Source organism: Haemaphysalis longicornis, unplaced genomic scaffold (assembly GCF_048455015.1).
Source record: "Haemaphysalis longicornis isolate Haplotype H1 unplaced genomic scaffold, Haemaphysalis longicornis Haplotype H1 scaffold_2, whole genome shotgun sequence".
NCBI classification, from domain to species: Eukaryota; Metazoa; Arthropoda; class Arachnida; order Ixodida; family Ixodidae; genus Haemaphysalis; species Haemaphysalis longicornis.
Window position 1 is genome coordinate 55,654,926 of NW_027526295.1, and position 7,511 is coordinate 55,662,436.

At 47.2% G+C, this 7,511-nt stretch overlaps 1 long non-coding RNA gene across 1 annotated transcript; it reads right to left on the minus strand.

Moving 5' to 3' along the window:
• Positions 1 to 1,673: 1,673 nt before the first annotated feature.
• On the minus strand, positions 1,674 to 7,511 carry LOC144167120 (uncharacterized). Its single transcript, XR_013321850.1, has 3 exons — positions 7,319 to 7,511; positions 6,631 to 6,717; positions 1,674 to 1,890 (listed from the first exon to the last, which is right to left on the minus strand). It is a non-coding gene; the product is annotated as an uncharacterized LOC144167120 (long non-coding RNA).

Here is a 7,511-nt window from a genome sequence, read left to right on the forward strand (position 1 = left end):
GAACTGACAGCCACACCCTCACCCCTTTTCGTGAGGCATATCCGCGTACGCACCAAATCAAGGAGCTCAGTGATTCTGGCGAGAGCAAGCACAGGGGGATTCCTTTCCAGCCCAAGATATCGTCGCCTGGTGACACGACCCTCATCATGCACCTAGATGACGCTCCTAAAGATCGTAAAACCACCCGTTTGGAGTCGCGAAGGAAGGAATTGAATCGATGCCCACCAACCAGAAGGAAGATGAGTAGCCACGCCTTGGGTCGTGTGGCGGATAACCGCGAACGCATCCCAGATAGCCACCGGATATTTCACCGCGTCTGCACATACCTGCCCCGGCCGGCATCCCACTTCCGAATCTGGCGCCTCCCCCGATGGTGTCGAATACGGCACAGCGCGAAATCACCATCAGTTCAACTACACAGCTTGAGAACCGGAGATGGCAGGCAGACCGACACCAAGAGTTATACTAGACTCCTTCTGTTTGTCACAGCCACAGTCGCTTGCCCACCGACCAAGCAGTGCACCTTCTGGAACGGGCTCGTTATCAAGAATCACATCAAGCCACCCAAACTGATCGGATTCCCTTACGACCCCGGCGGTTATCCCAAGACCTACGGTGCGAAGCGCGTGATCCTGATGTACAGGGAACATCACAGCAACTGGAGGACGCAACATCAGATGAGAATCATCGCTCAAAGTGCCGCCCGTGCGAGCAGTCCGACATCATTTATTTTCGCCTGATCACTGGGACAATATTCAGGCGCAGCATTAGAAGGCTCAGCTTGAAAGCCAGTCCTTGCCTTTCTGGCCGGGGGGGAGTGTGTTGTAAATAAATGAGATTGGCGCAGGCAGAGGGCGATAGGTGGGGAAAAGAAGAAGACAAAGCTGCGCCCACTGCCTCGCTCACAGTTTGTTCCATCGCTTACGAGAACGGGTGCTGGGTCGTGCTTCTCTCTTGGATCCTCCATAACGACTACTTTTAGAATCAGTGCATATTCAACCAACTAAAAACACGATTAACCGGTCGCGGGGTAATCTCCCCAAGATATACATGCGCACTCTGCGACACCGAACCTATAAATAATCGCTACCTTTCACCCCCCTTTCATTGTGATCAAGGGACCAGTAGGGGCCCCAAAACGTCTTTATTTGTTTATTTGTTTTTGACCAGGCGAGTGCCTGCTTGTATTTCATCAACACCGAACTAACCCGCCTGAATCACCACTTTATAGACATTGAGCAATTCTTTGAATTGGTTTATTGTAGCAAGCTGTCTTGTTTATTTCCTTATTTTTTGGCATTTCCTGTCTCATTTGAAATTGGGAGACCAGATAGCTTTTACTACGGGTCATGCACTGGTGAGAACAAATAATTGATTTCACTTTAAACAATTTTCAGTTCCGTTTTATTGCTCACCAGCCAATGACCTGAAATATCAGAGGCTCTTAAAACATATGCTGGCATTTTTTTCCTGCACTGTAGTACAACTAATCATGACTTTTATTATATTTTGTTCACAAATTGTAATATTTAGAAAGTATTCCGCTGAATGAAAATGTTATTTCAGAAGCATGCGCAATCAACAAGGCCTCAATGACTCTCACCACATGGTTCACTTGTTTCTGTCACAAATAACCTTATTGCAGCCACATTCCACCCAAGACGAAGGTAACATACCCTCTGGGATGATGAATATTTAAAATGCCTTACAAGTAAGTGCTCAGCACATGAAATTGTGGCATTAAAATTAAAACAGAAGATCCCTCTGCGGCATCCTTCACTTGGGGCAGCGCTTGATCACAAACTTCGAGAAGCTGAAAAATGCTCCATGCGCCGCTCCAGCCAGCAGAAACAATGCAGGACGCAAGTTGGTAGGTGGACCGTTGGCATCCTGCGATTGTGAAGATTTTTATTTAGTAGATGCTCTTCTTTTTGTACCACTGTTTATTTCTCCTTTAACAAGCAGCTGAACTCCTGCAGGTTCTACGAATCATACAAGCATAATAAAATGCAGCAATGCCGAGCAATTGGCAGGGTTACCTCAATTTTTCTTTTCTAGGAATGAAAACAATGCAGGTAATCTATGCACAACTACAATCAAACCTTTCAATTTTTACCTACTTCACTCCTAACAAGCACACATACACGTTAGACATGTGAGCAAGCTGCTAAATTAATGCCCACAAACTTAATCAGGCATCAGAAATCGGCAGAGAACGACGTATCACCTTTAAATGGCACTTTTTTCGTTCAAAACACGTAAATGGGTGAGAAAGATACATAATTATGAGTTGGTACCCTCATCTGGTATGGTTTTCAGGCAATGCTTACATCTCACTTCAGTACCTTCAGGTGGTGGAGATCTTCGAAAACTCATTGCGGGCAAGTGGGTTGTGTTCAAGCTCTCGTATCTTGCCAGCATATGCTGGATTCCAGCATTCCCAAATCAACGTGACGACCCGAATGTGGTGGATGCAAGAAAGAATAAGCACACGCCAAGGGCGTAGCCGAAGGTAGGGTAAGGGGAGGGGGGTGCGGTGCCCCTCCCATAATGTTTTATGCCAAGGCTGGGGTGCAGTTTAAGCAGCCTGAAAAACCGCCTAAAGTCACCTGCAGGCGCGGAACCTGCAGTTTTAAGGACATTCTTGCTGATATAAAGCTGACAACAAGGGCAATGTCAACGTCTGATCCATGCGCCCGTTCCAGATGCTGTACCTGTCGATATATACAGCCCGGCTGCATTTCGCGCCGGATACACCGACAAGCACCGGGAACCTGCCGCGAGCCGATCGAAACAGCCCCACTGTTTCACTGGCGGAACAGCATGGCCGGGGAATGGCAAAACAGCAGGAAAAGCCTCATATAGGCTTACATGTGGTCGGGAGCGTGTCATTCCTTATCTTTACACTGATACAAAGTATAATCACATGACAGAGCATGTCGCTGTATTTTGTTCACTCAACTATCAATCCTTGATATGTTTATTTTTCTACCGACATCGCATTTCATTGACTATCGCAGTTCCATAATTTCTGCTGCATAAAAAGCATTGCTCTGCCCATCTTGTATTTCCTCCACATCAACAAAACTACACAATTCTCCTTATTGCGGAGCTTTGTTTTTTTGGCACTATTCCACTGTTTCCTTGACCTCCCTTTAGAATCAGCATTCTGTATTTGCTTAACCGGAATTTTACTGAAGCCATGTCTGTTTCAATTTAACAGATAGAAATAACGAAATTTAATAAGAAACGTGCAACAAGCTCAACATTCAACAGCAGTGCAATAAGGTGTTCCGCTTAGCGCAAGTTCACTACTCACGTTACTAGCACAAAAAATAACAAAAGGCGATTACTTAAAGGAGCCATGAAGAGAAAACAAAAGTTTGTTTTATTCGAAAGATTAGGTGTTTCATAGTACCCCAAGCGCTTTTCCGGAAGCAAATGATGCTTTATTCACTGAGAAATAAGGCAATTTAAGCCAAAATTTTAAATCTCCCGCTAAAATTGCACATTTCGTCATGTGAACAATGGCGTCATACGAGCCGGTCCATGAAACATATACTTAATGTAGACTCCATATAGCACCCACACGTGGGAGTCGACAGAGACGGCGGCCATTTTAAAAATACTAGTAAAACCTAGTGCACCCGCAGCCCTAGTCATGGAATCGCCTGATCCGGAGAACAAAACTCTCGCCGAGGAGCTCGGGCTTGCATTTAACAACCTTACACCACTTGAACGCTCAATGCTTCTAAGTGCACGAGCGGCAAGAGTTGTGGGATACGCGGTGGACGGGAAAGCGACCATTCCGCGATAGCCACAACAGACGAACGCCCAGCCGTCGGCACCGCTGCCTCGTCAGCCCCGTCGCGACGGATGAATACAGACTGGTACGTATGTGCCGTATTTTCAATTTTAGTAGCAGTATCGCTTATGCCAGTTGGCCGGTGTCGTGCATGGAAAGCCGTTCGCTCGAGCTCTCTGCTCCGACCAGAAAGATTTGAGCGTCAATGCGCGGTGTGTACGGCAATTTTTTCCCCAAGGTCAGAGCGCTTTGGCGGCGATTTGACGAAGTCGGCGACGAGCGCCAGCATGTCCGGGTCCCTGCCGTAATCACTTCCTCGGAAATGAAGCGAGCACACTCGTACTTCCTTTAGCTCTCTTTCTCATCCGTTTGCAAAGTTCACAAAACATAGCCACTTGCTTCGCCGAGATTTGTCGTTGGGCAGCACATGAAAGGAGATCTCACCGGCGGGGATGTCGCACTCCCTCGACGATTTGCCCGTACTACATGGGCATTTCAATACACAGCAACGAAATTTCATTGTAAAGTGCTCGAACAAACTGAAGTTTTCAGTGGTTGTAAACTGTAAACGAGCTCGTAACGACAGCAGCAAGCCAACACGACCTCCATACCGAAACCTGTGCGACGACTGGCACTATCTCGTTGCTGCTGTGTGTTCCTTACTCCCCTTGTTTCTATTTTTACCTTTCCTAGTTGGCGATATGACGGCCAACCTCCTGTGAAGGAATTACGATACCAAGCAAGGTCACGGCTGTGCGTGCTGGGACGGTTCGTTGGCCCCGAAGAGCCTTGAACCCGAAAATTCGTCTGCGCGATGGTGGCGACGGCGAGATGTCGAGTTCGGCTGGCGGTAGTTTTGTACGCATTGGCATACACGCTTGCGTGTTCGTTCGGAACTTCAACCATTTACTCCACCGTTCTTTGTCATAAAAAGACTGTGCAGTATGTTTCACGGGCATTTAGCTCGCTATGCAAACTGTAAGCCCTGCCTAACATGCGTTTGCTTTTGCCGGCCTCCGCAAATTGCAGAGCATTCTCGAGTGACATCATAGGTTTGTTGCGGAAAATGAGCTGGTGGGTCGCGTGATCATTTCCTTTTTTCCTAATTATGTAGCTTATTTGAGCGAAGTTTGTGTTATAAGTGGTGTCGTTATGGTTCTAACGAGGCAATCTTTCGAATGAACCAAACTTGTGTTTTCTCTTCATGGCTCCTTTAAGGACGAAGACGCACGTTTGCTAGCTTCACCGCCATAATATACGAACGCGCCGCATGTACAGTCCACTGCGATTCGAAGGTTGTCGCGGGAAAGCTACTCTTTCAAACGAAGCAGAAAGAACACCAGCTTTAGCAAATATTCCATGCAAGTTTCGTTATCGTCGGCATAGATAAAGGGCAACCAAGTCCAAGTCTGGGCTTGATAACAACGAATGTACAGCTTGAAACCCAAAGGGTGGCAAGTCAGTCGTGCGGGCCATTGTTGTATCATGGAACAGCCAACAAGGGAGCAAAGAGTGCGAAATCTCGATTTTCATGGTTCCGAAACGAAACCATGGGCTGGTGGCCTGCTTGGCCGCTCGATGCTGGCGCGATAACCTTCAAATCGTGCTCGACTGTACTTCATAGCTGACAAGAAAACTTAATAGTCCCTTTTCTAAAGGAAAATCTAAAACACGAGAATCTTGATAGTAAACACCCAGTGTTGGCCTGCACTTCCGCCCGACGAACTTCAGGGACCGCGCGTCACTCACGAGTGCACTCATGATCACGCTCACGAGCGTGGGTCCGCCTAACCACCTGCTCTGCGGACGAATGAATCGCCCGTGGTGTGCCCACAGACCAGCGAACGGCAATTTCGGTGATCATCATGATCATCACCATCTAAGCTCATTAAGGTGGGCTTTACAGTTAGCATTGAGCATACACAAATCGCATGTTAAAGTCAGTTATTTCAAGCTTCGTTTCCAAAACAACGCGCAAGATGCCTTGCCTACATATTTCCCCGTCCCATCTTTTGGTCGACCACGGCCCCCCTCCACCCCCTCCCCCCCGAAAAAAATTCCTGGCTACGCGCCTGGCACATGCCCAATCAGGAGTACGTTCAGCATGCACGTCGGTTGTTTAAAAAAAAAGGGTGTAATGTATTGCTCAGAAGACTCAATGCTTGCACGCATCTTGGAGCAGCAACGGCCTTAGCAGATGTGTTTGAGTGGTTTTCCTCTCTCATAACATCCACAGTGCTTTCAGGAAAAGCCCCAGGCCTTGCAATTAGCATGTTCCAGTTCAGAATAATGCAGCTGATACTTTACACTTTCAAATCTTTTTCTTTGTGGAAGGATGTTTCTTTATTGGCAGTACAGCACTAGCGTGCGTAAATCGCAGCCTTCAGAACCCCAATCAGGCCTCTGTAAATGGTACAGGCAGTTACATTAACTATTTGAAAAAGTGGACTGCAAGGACTGTCAATTGACATGGTAAACATCCAGAAAATAGCTGAAAACAGAACTGGTAAGGCTTTATCGAAGACTAAACTACAAAGGTAATAACATTTTTGTGTCACCACCTAAGAAATATGGCTTCATCGTAAACATGACTAACACCAGGAAATTCGTATACATGGTGATTAACTGCTATGCCCACATTATGATTTTGGATGAAACTGAGTTTTCCGAAATTAACAATAAAGGTTGCCATTTAGCAGCTACATATTAGGTTATGCATGAAACACCAATAATTGTTACGGGGGCGAGAACTTGTACATTCAAGTGATCGAACATTATTCAAGTATGGTAGCCCACTGTGCTACCAAAACTGTTTGAAAACTTACGTTCTGGCGGCCAAACACTGTTGACAATGGTTGTGGCTCTTGTCCGGTTGAATGGAGGGACGTGATGTGCTCAGACCGCCCAGAGGTCTAAAACAGGATGACACATGATTACCACTCAGGCAAGAATGGAAATTATTGGGTGCACGAATGTTACAACTCGGGCAACACAACATTCAGCCAAAATCAATACCCGCGTACAGCGGCACCGTACACATGGTGAGGTGGCTCGCCGCAAACGCAACGAAGCTTGCGAGGCGCGCACATTCGCTCGCAAACGATTTTCCCTCGCCATTTACAACACGGCACAAACGACAGCGGTGATTAACGAAGCCGTAAACGCTGCGCCGCACAAGTAGCCGCCCGTGTTCTGATAAACTACGCGTAAGACGTGGTTCGCAGTGGTGAACTCTGAAGCTGTTCAATATAGTGGTGCGGAATGGGAAACGTTACTGAGTTACTGAGCGCCACTGCGTTACAGAGCGCCAGTGCGTTCAGCGCTCAATGCAAGCACCACAATGTTATTTCGCACATCGCCTTTCTAGAGACAAGCCCTCTAGGTTCAACCTAGCCAGTTCAGTTAAACAATTCACACACGCGGGCTCCTGTTAACGAATCCTTAAAGCGGCGATGACAGCTACAAACGACATCCAGTGACAAGAAAGGCGGCAAATGTGACGAGACAGCTTACCTGACAGAGACCACGCAGAGGAGCGAGCGACGTTCAGGGGCAAGCGCCAAACTTAATTAGCCGTCTTCAGGTGGCAAAGTTGTTCTCAAATACTTCATCGCGAAGTCGAACCCGACAGGCATCACCGAAGACGACGAGGTGTCCAATTAATCATAATAACTGCGCTTGTTTAACCGCACGGTCGCACACCACA